The sequence below is a fragment of the Rhagoletis pomonella genome, unplaced genomic scaffold, assembly GCF_013731165.1.
Source record: "Rhagoletis pomonella isolate Grant_MI unplaced genomic scaffold, Rhpom_1.0 Rhpom_scaffold_00005, whole genome shotgun sequence".
In the NCBI taxonomy this organism is placed as follows: Eukaryota; Metazoa; Arthropoda; class Insecta; order Diptera; family Tephritidae; genus Rhagoletis; species Rhagoletis pomonella.
In genome coordinates, this window is record NW_023458559.1 from 70,675,599 (window position 1) to 70,701,650 (window position 26,052).

The following is a 26,052-nucleotide window of genomic DNA, read 5'->3' on the forward strand; positions in this document are numbered from 1 at the left end:
AACTCCTTAATGCCTGCTTCGCTTAGATCGGCGAGACAGACAAAACGGTAGTGGTGAAATGAGCGTGTTATCGCCCACATGCGGGTGGGGGCAGTGACAGAGGTAGTGCTCCACACACTCGATTTCGTCCTTATCGCGGCAACCACGGCAGAAGTCATTAGCCGGCAAACCCATTCTGCTAGCATGCTTTCCCATTAAGCAGTGGCCCGTACTAGCCTTAGTAGAGGGCATTCTAACCGAATGAGTGCGTCGGATATTCTCTTGTCGAAGCTGGGCCAGATTAGTCGAGTCGTCCCACACGTCGGTTCTTCCGACCATCTTTTGTTTGCCTTCTCAACGAAGTATATCCAGAGCCATATCTTATAGGTAAGTAGGGGTATGCCCTCTCTATAAGAGGAGTTGACATCCGACAGGATGGTTCCCTTCCGCGCAAGCTCGTTTGCCCGGCACCCACACGATATGAGTAGTAGATTTTGAATCTAGATCGTTAAGGACTTTCCTACATTTTATCGCAGTTAGAGATGATGTATTGCAGAAATCTAGTGACTTGAGAGATGCTTGGATTAAGAGAAGATTCGATGAGCCAGGGTGCAGCCTCTTTTATAGCCGAGACTTCTGTTTGGAAGACACTGCAGTGGTGTGGTAGCCTAAAGCAGAGGTCTAATGCGAGGTCCTTCGAGTGTATCCCACTCCCTACTCTTAGATTTAGTTTAGATACATCCATGTAGATGGCTGTTGAGTTATCTTGGAGGCCCCAGACCGAGTCGTCCTCCCAGTCCTTCCTCGAAGGGATACAAGTGCAGAACTTATTCTAGCTAGCTTTTTCTTCGTCTTCGTTTGAAAAGAAATTTCGATATCACTCTTTTAGGCCTTTTAAGGAATCCCTTGGCCGTATTTTATTTATTAGATCTCTGATATACCTTAAAATTCCTGCTATGATCGGCCTACTATTTTCTCTGTTTCATCTGGATGCTTCAAAAAACCGCAGTTCGTCAATTCATCGACTAAAAGCTGGGTGTGAGCGGTTTCGATCACTTCCCTACGTGAGAATAACTCCTAAGTGGAATGATTCTATAAGGACATGTGTTAACCCTCGTGTCTGATTCCTTGAGTGGATAACCATGGGGACTATGGGGAGTTGGGAGTCAAGATAAATGAATTCCCAGAACGAAAAACGGCAGCGGTAAGAAAGACAAACTGCAAGGCCGAACTCTTATTGAAAAGTGATGGCTGCAAGTAGTCTGAGAGCATACAGATGCCCAAAGATGTTTTCGATGTGTCGTATCAGGGAACCAAACTGAGTTTTGGTAGGGGTCGCACCGGCTCTTGGTAGTAATTCAGGGATTTTTTTCTACAAAAGCATTTTGCCTAGTAACAAATCTGGATCTGGAAATATGTAAAATTATTTCTAAAAAAATTAACTATTCGCACTGAATATGGCGAATTTAAAGCTTCGATGACGTTTTTCTACACGCCAGCTTTTGCTGATGTGACGGATGATTACGCTTAGAATCACATGGATCTTGCGTGTAGTCCTTTTTTACAACGGGCTGAACCGCAAGGACCCTAAAAGTATGTGGCAGGCTTTGGCGGTAGCGTCTTGATTGGCTCAAGGATGCTGTGGCGGGAGAGGTCAGTTTTTATGGGAATACCCTGATTCATTTTTATATTGTTTTATTCGGTACAAAAATTGGATTAGGCTTTGTTGACTTTACGATACTGAACCCTTGCGGTATGAGTAACATTGCTCTTTGGAGTACCAGAATTCATCTGAGGCAGGCAGACGTTAGCAAATTCGCCTCTTTTCTTTTTTTATATACATAGGCGTGTATATACAGAGAATGATGCTAAGGTAGTGGTTGGCATTGACTTCATTAATTTAACAAAGGGCAGGTAGGTGACAGTGACCACATACAGACTGATAAGACGAAAGTCGCGTCAATATTGGCATACGGCAATGAAATTGGTGGTCTGCACTCAAAATTAAACGGTTATTTCTCGGAACCAGCTCATCCCTTCGCCGCAACGAGCCTCATCCTATTTATCTCCCTCGAAATGCGAGAAGGGATTCGGTTGAAGTCGCTTAGGCTCTAGGTTAGGATGAAGTGGCTTCTAATGACGTCACTAGCATACCTGGACTCGTAATCTTGAGTCGGTCGTGATACTACGCGGATCGTGATATCCCCACTACTCAAACCATCGTGCGGAGTCTGCAACACCTAAAAGCTGTTGTTTTCCTATTTTGGCTATGCCAATTAAACTCTCGACTTCGAGGCATTCGCATAACTGGAGCCGCAAAGTTTCTGTCCTTTCATTTCTGCAGCTTCTGAAGAAGTCTTTATGGAAAACTCCTAACCTCTACGCGTGCTGTCCGATGGCAACGTGTCCTGTTGTTAGGCCTATGGCTGCGGCTAAGTCCCCTCTATCCAGCATGAGGAGACCTTTCGAAGGTTTCTCGTTCCATTCCAGCAACATGAGTTTCGTATTCCTGCAAGTTATGAGACCAGCCCACCTATCACTTGCTTGTTTAAGAAATAAGTCCCTCAGAATGAGCTTGCAGGTAGCGACCGACATACCTAAAGCTTTTCCAAGACTGCTCGGTTAGGGATCTGTGGCAGTTCGCTACGGTTTTTGAAATGAATGGAATTCTGCACAGAGCCCCACAAATGCAGATCCACGCAGGTTTTCGAACCTTTTGAATTGCTTGTGTTGTTGTTCTCTTGTTTAGACTTGGCCACCAGACTAAGACTCCATAGAGCAAAATAGTTACAATTTAGAAGAATAAAATCAGGTTTATGTCCTCCCTGGCTTGTACAATACCTAAAGGCATAAATTGGTGCAGATGTGGCCATTATGTTCCTTAAGAAATGTATACCAATACGCAATTCGACAGCAGGAAACATATATGTACTTTTGATTTTAACTGCTGCTTAAATAAACAATTAAATCATAGACACACACACACACACACACAAATGAAAATGTAAATGCAACGAGCTGTGTAGCCAAAATGAGAAAAATTAGAATAACAAAAGCGGAAATAAATTAAGGCATATGTGTCCTTACCTCAGTATACACATGCACACTAACTATAATGCATAGACATACGCACAAATTTATGCACATAAATGAAGATCTCAAGATTCTAAGGCACTTTGCTTATCTCCTAACAGCTGCTGCCTTGCAAATCCTTGCTTTCGCTGATGCCTTTTCACCATTTTGTGGTTGTATTTATTAAATTTTAATGGAAATTTATGAAGCTGTTGGAAATGGAATTTATTAACTTACATATCTACAAACACATACATATGTATGTGCAGATAAGCTTATGGATGTGTGTAGAATGGAAATTTATGCAGCAAATCGAAGGCACAGCCGAGATGTTTTGCGTCCTGCCAACAACAGGTTCATCATACGCACTGGGGATCGCAATGTGTGCGCGTGTGTAGAGGACGGTTGCTAAGCAGTTGCTGAGCCCAGTTACAGTTTGCGAGTTTAGTCCTTTTGTGTTTGTAGTATGTGCAAATGTGCTACTCCGTTTCCCAGCGACGCAGCTTATCCCTCTAAACACTATACCGCGTGACCCATATGGTGAATCTGCTCATTACCGATGCTTAATTCAAATATTAATGATGCATTAGCGTGTTAAATATATGAAACACAAAACACAACAAAAAAAAAACGAGAAAAAGAAAAGCATGAAAAGAGCAAATATTCCGACAGCTGTCTCCCGCAAACGCGGCTGAATGAACTTGCAGGCGTTGAAGCCAACTTTGCCCAAGCGCTTCATAGCTTTGGCCACCTGTGCACTGCCGAAATCCCCTAATAATACACATCTTTTTGTGCGGCTGCTTCGAAAAATTAATTTACCATAATCTTTATTGGCTGCTTAACTGATTTTCATTCCACTTTTGCTCATTTATCTTTCGTCTCCTCTTTCCGGCGTTCAAGTCCCTATCCCTGCATTTAATAAAATTTAATTGCTTTATTGTCGCTCATGTGTACCAAGGCGACGAATAACGGCTTAAACATTTACCTACATTTTGGCGCAGCGAGTAGAAACGGAACAAATAAGGCAAACTGCAGCTATAATCGTCCTCCGAGGCGAAATAGCTGGGTGTCGTATTAGACACCAAACTAAGCTGGAAAACAAATGCAAAAGAATATTCAGTAGGCACTGGGGATTTAAGCCAAAGCTTGTCCTCTAGATGTACATACATGGCTATCATACGACCAGTACTAACTTACGCGGCATTAGTTTGGTGGCCAGCAGTAGATAAACAATACAACGTCAGAAACTAAGACGGTATGCAAAGAGCAGCTTGTGAAGCGCTAATGTGAGCATTTGAGAAGAACTGCGTAGGAGTGGAAAAAGCATACATTTTCTCAGATAGTCAAGCGGCACTTCAGGCACTTGCCTTACCGGTAACAAATCAAAAAGAGTTAGAGATTGCAAATATGCTTTCAGTTCGACGGCCAATTTAATAGACATCTCTCTCATCTGGGTTACCGGCCATAGGAACATAAATACCAGAAAATGAGAGCACTGATGAGTTGGCTAAGATTGGTGCATCTCTTGATGAATCCGACTCATCAAAAGCGTACTGAATTTGCAATTCACACGTATGGCTGAGAAACGTTGGAACAACTTTCAAACCTGCAAAACTGCGAGGAACATACGGCCGGATTATCAGAAACCAAATACAGTAGAACTTCTAAAACGGTCGAGGAAAGATATAGTCAAGTTAACAGCCCTATAACGGGAAATTGGCCCATTGGCGAACATGCAGATAAAATGGGTATTCCGTACAACCCTCGGTGCCGCAGCTATAATCTTGAGGAAATTAAGGAAACGGTCCTACACTATTTTTGCGAGTGCCCAGTATGGCCACGCATAAGACGCGATACAGTTGGGAGCTTTTCCATCCAAAATCTTATAAAGATCTCCAAATGCCCCATTACTAACTTAAATAGATTAATCGAAAAATCCAAATGGTTTGATGAAAACAACGAATCATGAAAGCAGATAAAATCAAGGATAACAGCGTTTCAAAATGGTGCTATCAGCACTAATTGGGTCCTGGGCATGTGATAAATCTTATCTATAAGTGTTGACCCTAGATCCACTCTTAACATTCTGAGATACTGTTCGAGTTTCTACGTTTACACTACATGCCATTAGAGAAATATCTCTATGAGTACTAAGACATTTTTGGACAGAAATAAAAAACCTAATTAGCAGTAAGAAATTCAAAAAATGTCCAATGGGTAGTCGCTTGAAAAGGTATTGATCTTATTTCCAACTTCAAAATATTTTTTATTACACTCACGCTGTATATTCCCATGGGTCTACACCATAAACTCACTTAGCTGAATTTTATACCCACTGTATATATATATATGTAAATCTCTACATTTTTGTGCCTACTCTTAATTTCCTACCTGGCCATTACAACAGCGCACAGGCATTTATTCTTGCAGCTTCCTTGTTTCATTTTGGCTGTTTGGTGGTTTATTGCCGTGTGACCCTTAGCGAGTTCGCAGCAGTAGGCGAGCAGCAGAATGAAATCCTTTTGGATAAAATTTGTATTTACACCAGAAGCGCGTGTCTGCGGCAACCACACACATCTTTACATGCACACACAAAGAGGATAAAAGTTGCACAAATACAAACGGACAAGTGGATACCTACGCTCACGTAATAGGTACTTGTACTTTGCTTGTGTATGAGTGTGGTGTGTATATGTGAAAGCCTTTGTAGTTCTATACCACGCCGGCCGGTTTAAATTAAATTTACATTTCCCTATTATCCTTATTCGTTCGCTCTTTTATATTGTTGTACAACACTTTATCTGCGATTGCCTTTGTAAATGCCGCCAAAGAAATTAGCAGAACGCAGGACATGCGCTTTTCCGAGCTGTACGTGCTCTATTGGAGAGACTTTTTGACTTGTCGTCAAAGCGGAATGCTTTGGCATTGGAACACCTTTAGAACACCCTCCGTTTAGCAGCTTACATATGAAAAGTGTCTCATATCTTTGTACTCTTCATTCTCTGGGGAATAAAGCTAATACAAAGAAACTAGAGGAAGTTATAAACTGGAATTTTGCAGACTTCTGCACTTTTTTTTTGCCGGTTTTGAAACAAAGGTTTCGAAAGAGAGAGAGAGAGGCACATGAATGCTATCAAGATAATAAATCTTTTGAGAGCTTTATTTCTTTATGTAGTTATTTGCATAATGATTACGTTTTATTGAGAATGGAGTTTATGTGTTTGGGGTTTTTGACTCTTAAACTCTTGTTTCGCTATTACGAAATGGCTGAATGTATTAACTCCCAGGCAGGCATATTGGTGGATTATAAGTGCAAAGCTGAAAAATTTGCGTAAATTGAATCTGTCATTACGAACGAAGTCGACCATTCTCAGACCGTTATTGTACGCTTCCTGGAAGTTTAGATTTCCGGCGGCTGAACCAAAGATGATTTCCTTGCCCACCCTGGCAATGAAATCGGCAAGTAGGATTTTTACTATTATTAATTATCGTTTATAACTTGCGCTTATAGAATAGGTCTACGGTCGCATCGTCTCTCTCTTCGATCGGAGCGTGGGCGTAAATGAGCGAAACCACAAATCTGATGCCGAATATGCGATCCTTTACATGGGAGCTGTAGTAGGCGTCGCAAGGCCCGACGCCTTTTTTGTCTTGACTCGTCTATCGCATTTTTTTTTACTGACGGTAATGTTAGCCTTAGTCTTCCCAAAGACATCAAACAACCGGACAGTGGCAGCCTCCCCATTAAGGGTCCGCAGGTGCCGTTTGCCGTTGACGTCATCAAAATAAGGAAATCTCATTCAGTCATGGGTCTTTTTAAAAGAGAAAAATTCCTGCCTCCATCTACATATGAGGGAAGTGATCTGACCAGCCCGAACCCTTCCGCTGTATTCGGGTTTTGAATGTAGGAGTGTGTAATATGATTGCTTGTGAGCCAAGGGATATCTGGTCTTACCTCTTTGTAGCCAATTCGTCCAACAACCACACCGAAGGATTCCTCCGATCTCTGCTTTGCCTTCAACTTTCTTCTCCTTTAAATCACATTAAAAATTTGGTTGGATTAGAACAAAACACACTGTGGCATAGGAGAGCTTTTGTATTTCAGATATGAGGTGCCGAGCCCTGAAAATTCCAGCTCCATCAATGGATCCTAAAATTGTCATACCAAATGATTTCCTATGCTTAAGGGATCGACTGAAGATGACAACGCCGCTTTAGGGTAGCTGTGGACAGACCATGTATGAGAACGCAATGACGGTTATTAACGATTAACAAGTCAAAGTCATAGCTAGCTAAATGTTGCCCAATCAACCGGGTTTGTCTAAGACCACCACCGCTGCACAGCACTTACTGTTTTCAGGTAAACATTGCCAGCCCTTGAACCAAAAACTATTGACTTTCAGCCTATTTCGATAGAAAATTCAATGGCGGGACCAAAACAACCCTTCTTCTTACCAATAAACATATCTGGAATCAATGTTAGAAAGTCCATTTGACCAGATTTCTAACTGTGGGATTTAGGAATAAATACGGCGAATACTTTCCTTAAACGACACGGATTGTATTCCTAGACAGGATATAGCAATAGTTGCTTACTGTATTAATACTTGAATGCTACCCTCACTGTCAGCAGCTGTAGAGCACCCTTGACCCGGAGAGTCCAGAGTCAATCAATTCATTTGCTGAGAATATTCCAGAGTCCGTCAGTTGTAATTAGTAAAGGTGCCATCTTGCTGCCTTAGAAGCCTTATCTAATTGGAAGTCTCCTTCAATAAAATTTTGTGTAGATGAGAGGAACGGGGCAGAGCCTCCCACGTCCAAATTAGTTCGGTTAGGTTGGAGGGCGTGAATGGAATACTCCATACTTTCACTTGGAGACAGAATTGTCCATTGCGAGAGCCCTCTTCAAGCGAGTGTCAGGAGGATGCAAATACCCATAACCGAGAGAGTAGCTAAGCACTTTCAAGTTATTATTCTATTGAACCAATTACTATTGCTAATGAAGCCGAGGAGTTCCACGTCCGCTATCTCATCCGGACTGTTGAAGAAGCGTGCGCCCAAGTGCTTAAGGCGCTTCGACTGTAGACCCGGACATCGATACAGAAAGTGGTCAATTGACTATTCCACATCCGCATCACGGCAGCTTCTGCAGAGAGTACTTGTTGGTATTCGCCATCGTTGAAGCATTGCAGTTATAGCACAGTACCCTGTGATGAAACCGGGAAGACTCATATTGCAGACCTATTGATTTTCAGTAGATCCCTCGTTTTTTTTCCTACTAAGCCACGGCCATTATAATCTTGTGATCGCACAGTCTTCGCGTTTGTTCGACAAGTAATTAGTCGCGGCCACGGTGAACTCATCAATTTTCCTATCGTAATCACTAAACAATGGTCGTACGGAGCTATCCGCTTTTTCTATTGACACCACTGAGCTTTTTCTGGCCACCTGATCAGCTGACTCATTGCCTTCAATATTACTATGCCCGGGGACCCAGCATGGAGTGACGTTGATATGGCTCAGTCACGCCGTCGTAGTTCGTCATCTCCTGGAACCCTACTACTAAGTAAAAGACTAGCCACCCTTTCTATATTGTAGATCTCTGCTTGAAAGGTTGTTCTCTAGGTTCATCGAGTAGAGACCGGCTTCGTTTCATTGTTCCATTTTTAACTATCAGTGTTGATGGATATACCTACAGCTGCCACTGGCAGTCATGCATCCCATTTTTCGGACTTATTCAACATTTCTGTCTGCAATTTGTTGAGCGGCATGGATTTTTTAAATTTTTGCATTGACGAAAAATATTAAAATTGTCTGAAGTGGCAGCACTGTTCGCATATATGTACCTAAAATCATATGTCTCAAGCGAAGCAAACACCAAAAGGCAGACTGCAGAAAAGACACATAGCCAAAACAGTCCAGAGTCGACAACTCAGAGCGTGGAGAAACGCGGCGCCAGAGCGATCATAACTGCGCAGTCGCGATCTCAGTTCGCAGATGAGATATTTACGATTTGTTTGTTTGCCCACATCATTGCTGTTGTTTTTGTTGTTGTCATTATACGACTTTTATGTTACTTTTATTGCTTTGTTTCTGCAATATCAATTGTTGTGTGAGCGCCTGCCAATTGTCGCAACGTTCCCCAATAAGCAAAATACACAACATAATAGCAACAACAGCAAAAACTAGCGGAAGAAATTCCTGCGTTTCGTGGTGGATGTTTATGCCGTGCGTTGAGGCAAAAATTGGGCGTGCGGGTAGTGGGTGGTCATGGCGACTCAAGAAAGAGCTTAGAAGCATCGCGTTACTTTGGTGCGAAAATCAACCCTCCTATGCTGGGCCGCCAAAGTGTTTCGAATGCCAATAACGGTAACGACTTTGAAATGCTCAGTCAGAGCATCCAGTACGCTGGTGGAAACGAACGGTAAAACTACGCGAGCGCGTGTCTACGAAGTTTCGAACGGCAAACGGTTTTTAAATAGTGAATTTTCAATGGCGACCCTAGCAGAGTGAGCTGCGGTAAAATCAAAGATTCCGGTGTGCATAATGAAAAACATTGAATCGAGAAAAACTTACAAATAGAATTAAAAAACAAGCAGTAATTAAAACTGCCGGAAAAAACTGGCTGAGTGACGTTTTTCTGTGAAGGGAAATTCACGCAAAGCGGTCTTCCCATAACGGTAGTGTACAAGTGTGTGTATTATCGAATATTTATGTGTGAGTGTGCCTGTGTTTGTGTGCATTTCCATTCAGTAGCTGCTCAGAGCTAGACTCATGGGAATGGTTGTGATGGGGGCGAAAGCGAAGGCGGCAATGGTGACGCCAGCGGGTGATTTGCAGCCGCAGCGCTTGTGTCTCCTGGCTTCGTGCTACGAGTTAGCTACATATCTACATAGCTGGTTGGCTGAGCGTATTTGAGCCCAGCGCAGTCAATGTAATAAATCAGTTGGCTGCGGATAACAGCGACGCCAGCGTGTTTGGCGCTTCGAAGATAAATAACGGAATAACGTGTTCACGGTGCAAGCGGTCGTTTGGTCAGTTGGTGTCCATGGCAACACTGTGCTTGCTGACTTGAAATAAAGATTTTCGAGCATTTAACTGATAATAAATTGTGACTTATTTTCGAGAAAGCAAACTGAATTGCGCGGCATGTAATAAATTTGTCATAAAAACTATTTTAAATTTTTGTTTTTAGGAAAGCCCTGTTATAAAATTAAATTTTTTAATATTAAATTTTTTTTATATTGAAAATTCGGCTTTATTAGATATACAATTTAATTTTTTATATTTTAAACATATATATTTTTTTCATGAAAATTCGGATTGATTTACATACATATATTGTATGTTTTAAAGTCAAAGTTAAAGTGTAAAGTTAAAAAATTTGATTCAAACACAACTCTCTTCGTTGCAAATTTTTTCCGTAGTTTTTTATCATCAAAAATTAAAATGTCACTAGTCAAAGTTAAAAAAAGTTACATTATATTATAAAAAGAAATGTATGTATATTTCAAACGTGTTGAACAAGGGAAAACAGAAAATATATTATATATTTTTTATAATTTTAAATAGTAATATTTTTGATAAAAAATTCGAATAAAGTGCACTCACTATACATACATTTGTATTTGCGAAAATTTTGTTAATAAAAACTGGTGAAAACTAGACAAACCAATTTCTAAGTTGAAGCTTGTTTTATCGGAATATTTTTTTTAATTATGTGCTTTAGATATCCAATTTAGTAAAATCAATTTTCTAAATAAAAATTCCTTTTCTTGGTTTGATTATTTTAATAAAAGTAGCTAAAATAAATTTTTTTAATGCATTTGAATTTTTTAAAAGTGATATTCTATACATAAAATTGATTTTTTAATAATCTTAAATTTTGCATATCATTAAACCCTAAGAAAATTATAATCCACATTTCACTCAACAATTTTTTTTTCATTTTAATTCGCAAGTATGTATTTTATTATAATAAATTGTTTTTTTTTGCGTCGATAATTAAGCTGGAAATTTTTTTGGTATTTTAAACTGCAATCCATTTGTATTCGTACAAATTTTTAATTAAGCAAATATTGAAAAATTGGTAATAATATTTTCTTCTGTAATTTTAATATTTTTTTTTAATTTAAGTTCTTATTTTTTCAATTCATCACCTTCCGTTAAGTTTTGGAAAACATTAGTTTTACCGTTGCAATTTAAACAAATTTGTTCTGAAAGGCATTTTAAAATTTTTTTTCTGTAGTTTCACTTTCTTTGAAAGTTTAGTTTTTTAGTGGGGTTTTTCAATTCATCACCTTTCGTTAAATTTTGGAAAACATTAGTTTTACCGTAGCAATTTTGAAAAATTGTTCCGATACTTAGTAATAATACTTGCTTTTTGAAATTTAATTTTTTTAACTGATTTACTTTGGAAAACCTAAGAAAACTAAGTTTGAAGTGGATTTATTGGTTGGAGTCGATTAACTGGAAAAAAAACTGGAAAACTTTGGCATTTTAAAATTCGTTTTTCGTTAAATCTTTATTATTAATTTTCAAAGTTTTTGTTTTTTACAAAGTTTTTGAATATTCTTTTACTTTAAAAACACTGATTTTTTTTACAATTCATCTCTTTTTGTTCTATTTCGGAAAAAATTTATTACACTGCTATAATTAAAAAAAAAAAACTTCCTTTATTTCTTTTATTTTTTTTTAATACCAAAATAAATTTACTTTGTATTGGTAATGGCGGATTCATTATAATTTATCGCTGGAAGTTCGAAAAATTTGTTTTCCACAAAAATTTTAATTTTTTATAATTTTCAAATTTCTTTCAATCTATGATTTTTTTCGGGTTAAAACTCGTGGTTTCTTCAGAATGCATCGTTTTTCTTTAAATTGTAGAAAATGTAAACTTCTTCTGTTGCAATTGTTTTTGAATATAATTTTTTTTTTGTAAATTCATGTATTCTCCCGCTTCCTTAGCTGTTTAATTACAAACAAATAGTTTTTTTAAATATTTCAGGATGGATTTTCAAAGAAAAAATATGTAAGAGTATTTATTCATATATAAAGGAGTACGTATTTATGTGTAAAGGATTTATGAATCTACTTATGTACAAACGTAATATGTATATGAGTGCATTAAAAAAAAACAGTCCGCAACTAAGTTAATTTTTTGTGTTCAATTAAATTGTTTTTATAAAATTTTTGTTTAAATTATTTTTTTTGCTTTTGATTTTTTAATTTTGTACAGCCAATGTTTTAAATAAGTACTATAAAATGCTGCATATTCTTTTTAAAAATTATAATTTTTTCGTACAACTTCTATTTATTTTTTTGTCACTTTGAATTTGTTGAAGAAGTTTTATAAGTCGTCTCGAGTCCACTGGACAACATCAAAACAAATCGAAACAGTTTCCTGATAAAATATAAAGAAGAGTAAGTTTTAAAAGTGCTTAAATTACAAGTAAATTTCTTACGAAAAATTACAAAATAACTATATTTAATCAATACAAAACAATTAACGAACAGTTGGAAATTTTCAATATTGATTGATCGATTGATAAATTTAACTGTCTCTTAAAAATAGCTTCAAATTTCATAAAATTGCATTGCAAATATTTCTGCAAAGCTTTTTTTTGTTTTTCTATTTTCCTGCATTCCTACGCATTTGTCAACAAACCACCACCGGCTCTGCTATGTTGGTGCGATATGAGCGCAGCCAATACATATGTATGTAGTTAGCAGTAGCAGCAGCAGCCTCAGAATTTACCCGACTAAATAAATCAATAAATGTTTAAGCGTTGAATGCGTGCAAAGAAAATGAAAAGGCAAAAGAAAATGGAAAAATGTTAAACATTTGAACAAAAGCACTGAGATTTAAATAATACTTAACAAAACAAACTAATTTAAACAAACAAACTCACACAAAACATAAATAATACAAAGGAATAAAAACAATAATAAACGTTGTGAAATTTGTATGAAAACGCAACAACAAAGCCAAACGCGAAGTATCGAACAAACAGCGCCAGAGAGAGCACAAGTGAGCAATTAATTTAACGCTAGCCTAAGCTGAGCGCAAAGCAGCGCCGGCGTAGAATGCATTGTGGAAAAATTTGTGTGTCGGTATGTGTGTGGGTGTATGGCGGCATGTGTGTGGCTTTTACGACGTTTGCCTTTTGCACAGTGAGAAATCGCTGGCAAAGAAAAAGATAAGACTGCGCAAAAAGCAAATAAATAAATAAACAAGTGAACGTAGTGTCTACGAACTGATGCCAAAAACGAAATAAAAAATTGCAAAAAGATAAAACTTTAAGTAAAGCTGAAACAGCTGTGAATACAGCTGTAGAATTTATGCGAGCGAAAAAGCTTGCCAGCAATAGTGGCTCGAGCGTGTAAGCGACGGCATGGGTGTTATTAGGCGCCAGTGACTAGCGTTTTCTATTCATATGCTATTAACTACTTTTCTTCTTTGTTTTTGTCCACATAGCAGCCAATGTCAATGCGTTAATGTGTGTACGAACTCGGCAGCTGTGAAAAACTATGAAAAATTGAGAAAAATTATGCCTTAGCAAGGAAAAATTAAAAAGTTAATGAAAGTAATGTCAAAAAAGTTTCCGTATATATATACATATGTACCTATTTTCTTCATTTTTCAATTATAAACACAATACCCACTCTGCTGTTGGCCGGCCGACTCAGCGGCTGCGGCTTTAACAGCGCTGTTGTTAACAGATTTAGCATATATTTTACAGCGAAAATAACAGCAGTTGGAAAGACACAGTGGGATAAATACATATATTACACATGTCCTATAAATAATAATTTTATTGCGAATTCATTTTACACAAGTTTGCTAATTGCTTACTAGTTTTTAATTTATATTGCACAGAAAGAAATAGACCAAGGGGTCGAACAAACGGAAAAACAAAGAAATTTCCCAGAGCTTCCTTAAAGGCGCTCGTGAGATTTTACTTCTTCCTTCGCTCGCTTAACTCGCTCTAATCAGCCACTGTCCAGCGATTCTGGACAGCTTCCTTTTAATAAACTGTCGAATTACTAATCAGAATTACCCATACAGTCCAAAAGTGATTATCTCAAACGGAAACTATTACTTTAGAGCCATTCCAGGCTCCGAGAGAAATAAACCTAGCATCTGAGCTGATTACCCATGTCAAGACCATTGTTGAGAGAATCTGTTCAGCGCCATAAGTGATTATCTCTGATTCATTTTTGTATGCTAGGGCTTGTCCAGATTCTATTGGGTGAGAACATTGTTAAGAAAATCTATTAAGTGCCGGAATAAGCTATCTGTAGAATGGATTTACATGCCAGAGTCTCTTTGGGTTCATCGTTCCATCATATGCGGTATTCGGCGTGGAGAACGTTTACAGGCTAATAAAATTTACGCTTTCTTAATCCAGTGTATCCACATAAATTCATTATTTTATTTATTTATTTGTGCCTCACCATACATAAACCAAAAGTATGTTAGAACATATTTTTTCAGATCTTTAGGGAAGGCTTTACCTGGTGACTTTGACTAAGTACAATCCAACCAAGTACAGTGGTTCGGATCGCAAATCTAGCTGAACGAAACTATTTAAACAAATACTCTTTGATGGATTTTTACAGAACTTCTTATCTAGGGGATTTTTGAGTTGATGATTACGAATCTGAAGTCATTTACCAAAAAGTAGCGGATCCAATATGGCACACAAAAAATTTAAAGAATCGGTAGATTTCTTTGAAACTGGGTATCCGTGAGTTTTCTGGGTCGCCGATCTTGAATCTTAAGCCAGTTATCAAAAATTCAAAATTGCGGATCCAAAACGGCGGACGAAAATTAAAAAAAAAAACGGTAGATTTCTATGAATCTGGGTAACTGGGGGTTTTCTGGGTCGCTGAATACGATTCTAAGATCATTTACTTAAAATTCAAAATGATGGATCCAACGTGGCAAACGAAATATTTAAAAAAATCGTATCCCTTCACATATGAAAACTTTTAGTTCACGGATTATACTTATAACGATTAAAAATTTGTTAAACGTTTAATAGAAAACTAGTTATTTAAATATTGTTTATGATTGTATATTTCGCTTTATATTTTCAGTTCGCAATAACAATGAGTTAGTACTCTTTAAAATAATTTAATAGAACAGCTAATTCCCTAATGCAAATAGTTCTTATCATAACTATGCGACACCCACATATTTGCAAGTTTTGACTATTTATTTTATTATTATTTTATCTTAATTATTTTTTCATAAAACTGTAGTTTGTTCTTTAACAAAAACGGCAGAAATCCAAGTTTCAAACTTTGTGGAATATTGGAAAAAAAAACAATAAACTTTCGTAAAGATTTCGATATTTTTAATAAGGTTTCTTAGAAAATTCTTGAGTATGCAGTTTCGTAGCCCATTCAATTTTAGTAAAATAAAGTGCAAATTTGAAGTACTTAGTGCTTTGCTCTGATTTTTGGCATTTTTTTGTTGAAGGTGTTAAGGTGTTTTAAGTTAAATTTCACTTTTTAAAAAAACAGTTTTCAAAAAGACGGCGTTGACTTACTTTTTTTGTTTCCAATTGTTTATTATGACTTTTGCTAAAATTTCAAAATCAAAAGTTACCAAAACAAATTCTGTGCGACTGAGAAATATTATTTTCTACTTTTTAGTCCATTTATGAAAGCGTTGTATATTAAAAAGTTTTTTTAATTTTTTTTTTATTTTAGAACAAAAGAGCATGAGTCGACCGAAATCCTAAGCCTAACAGCGATTAGCCCTAATCAAAAACACACGTATGCCCAATCTAAAGTAAAAAAATCAAGTATTTAAGAAGTTGTAATTGAGAAAATTTTAAGCAGAACAGAAGAGATAAATTTCCAAAGAGAGCAGCTACACAATGAAAACTTGAATGAAAACCATATCAGTGAATGTGAATGCGGCTGCCGGTTCCTTATTGCACTTGCAGAGCCGCCGCCACCGCAGTTAAGCCACCGTCACATTAACTGTAGACAGAGTGTAGTCCATGCGATTCTGGCAGCTTTGACATTTTTGCAATTTCCACACACAAACAAACATTTACAAATGCAAACGCGTATGTCTATCATGACATGTGTCTGACTGCCTTTATTTGCCCTTTTTGCAATGTCTAGACACCTGCAGACCACAGTGACGCTAGCGTTAGCGCAAACGTCGCTGCTGCAGTCGCCACTGACACTGGGCTCGTGTACCAACGATAAAGTAAACTTGCCCCGCTGCCGGCGTTTTTCAACAATTTTTATTTTTTTTTTGTTTTGGTCGCTTATTCTTCTTCTTTGTGTTGTCCGCATTCACTCAGTGCTGCACTTTAAGGCAGCAAAGAAAGGCATTTTCTTACTCACAAAAAAAAAAAGATTCACTAAAGTTACTTGCAACGCCAACCAGCGACAGCAAGAAAAGAAAGCCACTAACATTGCGCGAGAGTTTCACTCTCTCTGTTTTTTCTTCACATCTGCAACTCTCTGCTTGTCTGGCATTTCATTGTGCAAAAAAAAAAAAATTTATAAAAGGGTTTTGTGCTTATAGACTTGCGTACATGGAAGTGTGTGCAACTTATTCCGTAATACCGAGACAATTTTAAAGTTCTGTTTTTTTTTTAAGGCAGCTTTCACGCTCAGTTCTTTTTTAGACTTTTTCTTTCAAACTGCAGACATAACTGAGATAATTTGGTGTCAAGTTCTTCAAGTGTAAAATGAATGTCATTATATGATTAAACGTTTCAATATTTTACTTAAGATGGTAGAGGCCCTTACTTGATACTTGATAAATTCAGATATTTAAATATGGATTTATTAATCTAGAACTTTTATTTGTATCCCCAGTCAGCATTAGATGCCTCTGTGCAATGAAGAACGGGCGCCAGACAGTGCGACGAAAGTTCGACGTCGAACAGCCGCGATCGGTCCTGCTTAAAGAAGAAACTCTTCATCGACCGGATATTAACGAGCAGTGGAAATCCATCTCTCATTCGTTTCTTGCTGCTGTGGAGGAAGAGGTTGGCTCCTAACGCCCATGCAGGAGAAATTGATACGACGACGTGTGCCGTGTTGCTGTTGCACAAAGCCGCCCTGTAGCCAACAGCTATGCGAGCCACAGTTAAGCGATTTCGGGAGAGGAGGAGCGAAGAGAGCCGTCTATTCAATGGGAATAAATGAGAGGAAGTAAGACGTGAGTGCGAAGAGCTTGCGATGCGGATCGGAAATTCTCCCAGAAAATAAAGGAAAGGGTTTCAAGAAAGGAACTGATTCCTATAGAAACGAAAATGGAAATTTTGGAAAGGTACACTCTACATATGGAGGAAATACTTCTAAACGCTTTTTAATAGCGATATAGGTGGCGCTTTTGACGAAGAAGAACCCTAACCTATGTATAGGTGGCTTAAAAATAACAAGATCCCTGGAGCCGATGGTATACCAGTTGTACCGTTCATAGCTGGCGGCGAAGAGTTGGTCTGACGTATGTTTCAGATGTTAAGCAGAATTTGGTCTGATGAATACATGCCTGACGACTGAAATCTGATCGTGCTTTGTCCAATACACAAGAAGGGAGATCCCGCTGTTAGCGCCAATTATCGCGGAATAAACTTTCCTAATAACGCTTATAAGGTCCTGTCTACAATACCTGACCTGGCAAGGCCACCATCGACTAGCTTTTACAGCACGTAAAATCCTGAAGAAGATACTAGATATGCAAATCGACAAACACCATATTTTTGTCGATTTTAAAGCCGATTTCTATAGCACGAAAAGAAGCTTCCATATTTAAATTTGGTATTCCAGCAAAACTAATGGGGTTAAGCTTCGTTCAAAATCGGAAGTACGTCTCTGCGCCGCATGAAAATGCAACGATTCCACTGATTTGGCCATGTTGTACGATTTCCTGAACAACGAAAGCAAGGGGCTCACGAACAAAATACAGAATGGACCTGTCTGCACTCGGAATGAATAACTGGCGCAAATTTTCAAAAGGGAGAGGCGATTTGCGAAATTTTTTTGGCCTCGGCCCAAACCAACAAACGGTTGTAGCGACAAATAAGAGGACGAAAGACCAAACTGTAGAACCTGTGAGTTAGGCAGAGGAGCCTAAGCATCTTAAACATCTTAAAATTGAATATTTTCTTAAGTCGTTGTACCAATGCACCTTCTATTAAGAGTTATTGAAAACATAAAGATGTGGATTTTGTTGCTTTAGCGAGATTACTAAATACCGGTTACGCAGTGTTCGGTTGACACCAACTACAAGTTAAACATCATTATCGACTTTATAGACTCTGTGTTATATGTTATGGAGTCGGGCACGTCGATAACGATGTTTAACTTTTAGTTGGTGTTTACCAGACATTGAATAACCGGCTAGTTTATCAATAATGTTTCGACGGGCTTCGACCAAAGTGAAAGGTTTTAAGAAGACAAGTGAAGAGCTGCTTCACGTCGATTGGGGTGCCTTCACAAGCCGAACATGCTGAAAAGCTGAGTTAGAAGGCCTTGAAATTTTGGGGATTCCATACAAAAATAGGAAGGCAAGAAGGGCTCATAGAAGGTTTTTTTTTCATTTTGCTCCTGTAATTATGCGCGATTGCAGGGTAAGCAAAAGAGGTTGCTGGCCGCCACTGCTAAGTGTATGACGCTGCGTACTTACACTTACTAGGACTCAGATACATAGCGGAAAAATGCTGTTTTTTTTTCAAATTGTGGTTGAAACTCCATGGACAAAGATAAGCTGCAGATAAACATTTGATATTAAAGGTTTTCCATAAAAATCATTTGCTGCGACAAAATCAAGAGGCAAACCATAGATTGGTGGATAAGCTTGACAAAAAACTTTGCAGAAACGAACGAACCTTCAAGTATTTTAATATTTATTTGCTTTTCCACATACATATTAATCAAACAATTGGTTAAGTAACTTAGGAACATTTCAAATAAAAAATATCACAAGCTTCAGTTATATTGGCAACAGTATATTTTTTTTTTAAATCACCAATATTTTTGCGCATTTCAAGGTCATTGCGCGCCCTGTATTAGTTGTAGTAGAAAACTGAAAGTTGGTATAGATATCACAAATATTAAAAGGAAAACACTAAGGGGGTGCCTCGTTTTATGGGATGAAATTTTTTTCCCCATACAAATATTGGACCACTTTAATGTATGTATATCACATTACATTTTCCAATATCGCGCAACTACAATTTCATTTAAAAACGACCAAAACTGGGATCAAAAAATCACAAAAATTGACGAATTACAAATATGTATGTATGTAAGAGCTTTTTCCCTCAACAAATTTTGTTTGGCAGAAAAGTAAACATTTCGGTTGGGGCATAAATTTGTTGTTGCTCACTGCTACTGCAGCTACCGTTACCATCGCTAATGCCATCTTTGCTGTTGCGACTGCAGTCCCAGCTGTCTAATTGAGTTTGTCTGGCTGGCTAGCTGACCGTCTGACGGGCTTGGGGAGGTGGTGGTAGCCTTATTTAGTGCGAGGATTACGCAGCAAATGGTTGTTGCGCTCACTGCCCTTGCACTACGAGTACACCACTGTTATTGACATTTTTGCTGTTGTTATTTATGCTGACACTGATGGTGCTTACATACTCGTATATACATACTTACATATTTGTTCTTCTTATACTAGTATATGTATGTATATTTAATGTATAGTATTTTACCCAATAAACAGTGGTGGTTAAATCCGCAGAATTTCTTAGAGCAAGCTCGTTGAAAATATATGAAATCGCGCGCGAGAATTGCCTAAAATGGGAGTGATTTAAGGACACGTTTGAATTGCTCTAAGCTTACAAGTTTCAAACTCTCATTTTCATTCCAATTTCGGAATGCCATCAAATGTTTATTGGGCATAATGTTGTTGTTTTTATTTTGATTGCTCCTGCTACTGCTGTTATTTATGGAAAACTTCAATCCAGAGACCAGTCAAGCGTGTCCAAGGGCCATAAACAACCCCTGCAAAAAGGGAAATACAGCTCTACATACATACATATATGTATACGTAAACTCATATATGTATATGCTAATGTTGCAGACACGTGTAGAGTTTGTTAGAGGAAAATCAGTCAGACATATGCAATCACACTAACTTCCATACATACTTACATACTTTCATTCGTATATAAATTTATAAATGAAAAGTCAGTCAGTTGCAGACTGCAGGACGACTCAAACGCAGCAGACTGGCTGGTTCTTCATCTTCATCACTGGCAATGTTGGGGCTTACGATTTCTATACTAACTACTACCGTTGACTGCAAGCTGCTGTTGCTCGTGTTCGCTTTTCTGCTTTTGTTGTTATTTTTTTTTTACTGTCTCGTTTGCCACTGCTTTTGCGCGCGCTCGGTCTGATGCAGCACATTTCAAATGTAATTATTCTCCCTCGTCGTCTCAACACTGTTGGCCCACTCTTGGTGTCTCCATTCCTGGCTTTCCCCAATTTTACTACATTGCGCTCTCTATCCCCCCCTTACAATGTTTTGCATTATTTTCTTTATAGGGTAGACTTCGCACTGAGCACATACAACTCTTGAAGTTCTTTCAACGTTACCGGCAACTGCTGCAAAGCTTAAATCAAACAAGCTTCTTGCTCGAGAGTTTGAATTAAACTGAAAGGGTCGGGGAAAGTGCGCTGAGGTGCGTTGACGCATGCATTGACGCAAAGTGGCAACATCTGTCTGGCGTCAAAATAAACTGGGCATAAATACATACATACATACATATGTACATGAAAAAATACTCCATGTACCCAATAAGCTTTTGGATATGTTTTAAGTCATTCTCAAGTCGAACTAAATTAGTATTTTTTAAAACATATCAGAATCACCAATGCCGGTGTGGTAGAAACGATATGCTTAATAAACAAACCCAGACTCTTTACTAATATCAAGATTTACTAATATCAAAAATTTCCTTATAAATGGCGTTCTTTTGATTCTTCTTCTTAATCTTATGTAGCTCTACAACCGTTTGTCGTTTTAAGTCAGGACAGAAACAAACAACTTCGCCGTTCACCCCTTGTCCCTCTGCAGATTTCGGCTTCAAAAATTAGTTTGTATTGAAGCAGGCGGTTTGCTTTATACACGCGCATTTTAACAAAAGTTGGGAGAGTTCGGCTTATAACACCCTACGAACTCTGTGAAACTGCGTTGGAGAGTAGTTGTCGGCATTTATGCGATTATCTACCACAGGGAGAGACGTAAGCAGTAATAAATTGCGAGATAACTGCATCAAAATCATAGCCAATAGCGGTTACTGAAAGCGAAGTGGACAGAAAACTAGTCGAGGTAAAAAGCTCATCGGGATCGAGACCAATAGGATTTCGTTTATGGTATAGGGTTAAGAGCTTCAGTGAGCCGAAGACTTATATTTCCATGCCTCTGTCAGTTTTACTGCAATCGACATCAAATTTTCACTCAATACGTTAAATAAAAAAACAAATTTTCTCAGCGATCGCATGGCGAAGACCCTGATATGCAAAAGGCGATAAAAGGAGCTCCTTAAGCTGAGCAAACGCCAACTTTTACTAAGGGACAGTAATAAAGTCCTGATGGGAGTCCGAAAAGGTCACTACTACTCTTCATTTCGCATGGCTGCCAGCTAAGATATCCTCGCTTGAATGCCCCCTCCGGGCAACTGCTATTAGAAAAATAAAACTTTTTTTAGATGTTGCTCAAACCAGGCATCTAATCTGGGCCCTACCGAATGGAAGTATGGCATTCTTATTTCTTTTGCTGATTCTGAATCCGTTAAGAGAATTTCTCCATTTCATCTTTGGGGAAGGTAGCAGCGTAGTCTTCGCATGACCCCACGGCCATCAAATGCGGGAAGACCAATTTACTATGTTATCGGTTTGGTTTTAACACATCAGAGACAGATGCCGATAGCTGCGATATCGAAACTTCTTCGAAATGGTTGAACTGTTCCCCTGCACATTAGCTTACAAATCCGTCAGTCTTCACATCAGGTAATACATGTTGAGCCTTTCGTTGCAGCGTAGTTATAGTTTAGGTATGAATTTCGAATAATAAAGCCGATTTATATCCTATCGGCAATCATACATATCTTACTATACGGAAATCCTTAAAGAGTTCGAAATTGCACATAAAATGCCAAGCAATGCATATTTTCACACAACTTCTTTCGCCTATTCCACTTTATTTCTACTGTTATGTATGTATTCGCACCTATTGAGTGTATACACATCTGAATACATACTTACAGCTCAGCCATACTTGAAAGTAAGAGCAATTGCTGCATAGAAGGGTATTAACCGAATGCGGCCAGACAATATGGCAGACGTTCGCGATGCTTGAGAGTAACACATAATACTTACATAGCTACAAAAGTAAATATTCCTACAAACATACATACATATGTATACGCAGAAGAGGAGCAAGTGCTCGTTAAATTTATGGAGTTGCAAATAGAAACATAAAAATCCACTGGGCTGTACTATGTAGCTGTGCTTTTACTACTTACAAAAAAAAAAAAACATGTTTGTCAGCATTCAACATTCCTCAAGTAAGTAATAACAACAATAAGTAGCGTTATAATAACAACCACAAGTGGCGGCAAAAAGCCCAAACCGGCGCGATGGCGTGGTTGTTTTTAACTTTGCATACCAAGCCCCTCCTCCCCTTCCACCTTTCACCTTTCACTTTGCTCACCTGTGACTCTGCCTACCTGCGTTTGCTCTTCTTCTCATTCGCCACACATTCACATTGCTTACATCTCCAACGTAGTCATAAAAAAAGTGCGTCCCCTACGTGATTTATCCGCTGCTATGAGTAGTCGCGGTCGGCCCTTTGTTGTGGTTCTTCTTGTTGTTGGTATTGCTGCTGTTGCCATTTTCACATTTTTTGTTTTTGCTGCTTTGTTAATGTTTTGATTGCTGCCACAATTACGCGCCGTACACGCATCATTGTGTCGACACTTTGCCTTTTGTTGCTGTGGGTGGCAGGTGCCAGGTGTGCGAAAAAAAAAATTATATAAATAAATAAAAAAGTACAAAGTGAAAAACACGCACAAAGCATTTGCTGCAGAAAGCAAAAATTGCGTAAAAATGTTGCAAATCAGCGTTGAACAAAACACAAAAGTGACTTAACCAAAAATAATATTTAAAAGGAAACAAAAAACCTGCACGAATGTTGTCACCAAATGCGCCGTTCAGCCGCCACCATCAACGCATTAGAAGCTCATTTACGCACACATGTTTACCGTCGTAAAATTATTTGCTTAGCCGTGCTTTATTTATACTTGTTGTTTGTTTACTTTAATTTTTTCTCGTGTCTGCAAATTCGTTACGCCTTCTTTTCACCCATCACCACCACGCACTGTTTTGTTGCGTTGCCGTGGCGTATACGCAACATTCCTACGTTTTAATTAACGTAATCCTTTTATACATTTTCGCTAATGCATTTCTTTTTTCTTTCTTTTCAGCATTCTTTCGCCATCGTGATTAGCGCTGCTTGACTGAGTTAGTGCATGCGTACTGAATTAATAAATTCGGCAAATTCTTGGAGAGAATTAAAAGTCGTTATGAAATAGCAAAATCTAAGCACAGTGAAACAAATGCGTTAAACGAATGTGAAGTGAATTTTCTTGTGAAACTCAGAGGTTGATGAAATATATGTAAAGCGTGGCATGAGCCCCAAGTTGTGTATAAATTGAAAGAGTTTATACAAATCTAAACTACAAAACAAAAAACGTCTAAACTGCGTTAAGAAAAAACATATTTCAATCAAAAAAAAAAACTACATATGTACGTAATAATTAACGAACACCTTCTGTGAGATTTTGGAGCAATAACATAGTGAAATTGGTAAGTGATTTTTTATAATTAAAAAAACCAACCACTGCTTTCTTCACCATATTCACGGTTGGTTTTGAAATCCTGACCCATTTGACCATATATTCATATTGAGGTTGTTCACACTTGCCTGGTTATCAGGTTATGTGGTTATATTTTTTATTCGGTTTACAACAATAAAATACACTACAAAATAATAATTTTTAACCAGATAACCTGATAACCAGGCAAGTGTTTAATCAGATTAAAATAAATCATGATTAACTGTAATCGGATTGAATTTAATCGAATTAGCTAATTGATTAAAAAATCAATCGATTAGTGCCAACACTGGTTTGTTGGCTATTACGTCCGTAGTGTTAAAAGATTAAAACTATCTCTCTGGATGGGTAAGTAAGCACCGTATTAAGAATCCGTGAACCTTCTTAGCGATTTTGAACAAATTGTGCAACCCGCTTTTAGTTGCTTACCTTATGTAGTTTTGATAGAGAAGCTTCCCTGAAGTAGTTCTGCCTTGGGCAATTATATATGTATTATATATACCACCCTTACGTTTCCGAATTTTCACCTCCCAGGTTGAAGGCATGATTAGCTAAGAAATTTTGCCAAATTAAGAGTTCAACCAGAAGTCTATGGGTTGCTGGAATTTTTAAATTAATTTTTTTGTTTTCGAATCATGTCACCGGGACTTCCCGAAAGTGATGCGGCGCATATTGAAACTTCATGGCTGAAAAGCTTCCTATAGGTGCAGTGTCGGATAAAACGCTGCATTAGGGGGGTTTGACAGTCTCGACGGGGTACTTCTCAGTGGGGTTGGGTTACCAAATCGGAGCAGCTCCCTACCTCTTGCATAGTACTTATTAAGATTTAAGTTGAGGCTGCGCTAGCGGCGAAAATTTAAGCAGAAAAAAAATGTGTTTTCCACAACGTACCGTGTTTAGTAGCAGCGGCACAGTGCAACGTCTCCAAATAGTGAGCGGCCAAAAGTAAAAGGAGGTATTGCAGATCAATGCAAGTTTTTATAGATAGTTTGTAGGTATATATTAAAGAAAATTTAAAATTTACGCAAAATCTGATGAAGGACACGCCTACCTACCAAAGAACTGGAAACTAAAAACCACAGTTTTATATACCAAATTTAGTCTGTTTCCAACAAAATTTAATATTACAAATCAGTATTTATTGAGTGTTTATTGAGTCTATGATTACAAAAAATCTTACAGACTGGAATCAAATTAGTAGGTGAAAAAGAGAGAACTATATTATGAATACACAGATTCAATAAAACTTTCAATATTTAATGGTTATGAAATTGTATTAAGTTCCATAGGAGCCCTCCATATCGGAGCTTGACCGCAACAATTAGCTTTAGCAGAAGTAATAACGAACGGCGGCAGTGGCGCACTTGATTTTTCGAAATAGTTTCAGATCATCGACAGGACCCGATATCTTTAAAAAATAAGACAGTCCAAACACACTGCCCTGGTGCACCCTGAAGTAGCAGCAGGGTTCTACATAAAGGATATGACTTTAACCAACTTAAGAAAACAGATTGAAAACGAATACTTCCCAGCTTATGAAGCAAAATTAATGTGATACCTTATTAAATGCCTTGGAAAAATCTGTATAGATACAATCCACTTGAGACCCATTTCTGAATTTGTGCAAGATTTAATGATGTCTTACTACATTACTGAATCCATCGCAATAGATTTTCGCGAAATCTACGAAAATGCTAACTTTGATTCCGAACGTTCTTAACTATTCGCATTCAAAGATGGCATTTGGGTTATTGACCCCATAGAATCTTTATGTAATTAAGTCTTTAATATAAAGCAAAAATGTTTAGATTATTTTCCTTTGAAATATTTGCGTTTCAACCCCAAAGCCAGCACATACCAGAATTTAGATATCAGCAACACATGTTGCTTTCTTCTTGTCACTGATTGATTTATTGTTTCTACTCAACAACAACAAAAATATCAACCCACAAAATGAAGGTAAAATATTAATTACAACTGAAGATTAGAGTACGCAGCAGGAGGCTAAGGTGAAATAAGACACGAGACCAGCTGATATACATACACATATATGGAAGAAAAAAGAAAAGGTGACTGAACAACCGAAAGCAATACGAAAACAAAGAACAAAGAAGGA

At 37.9% G+C, this 26,052-nt stretch overlaps 1 long non-coding RNA gene across 1 annotated transcript; it reads left to right on the plus strand.

The window, feature by feature from the left end:
• Positions 1-9,379: 9,379 nt before the first annotated feature.
• On the plus strand, positions 9,380-23,827 carry LOC118739470. Its single transcript, XR_004993016.1, has 2 exons — positions 9,380-9,731; positions 23,526-23,827. It is a non-coding gene; the product is annotated as an uncharacterized LOC118739470 (long non-coding RNA).
• The last annotated feature ends 2,225 nt before the right edge of the window (positions 23,828-26,052 follow it).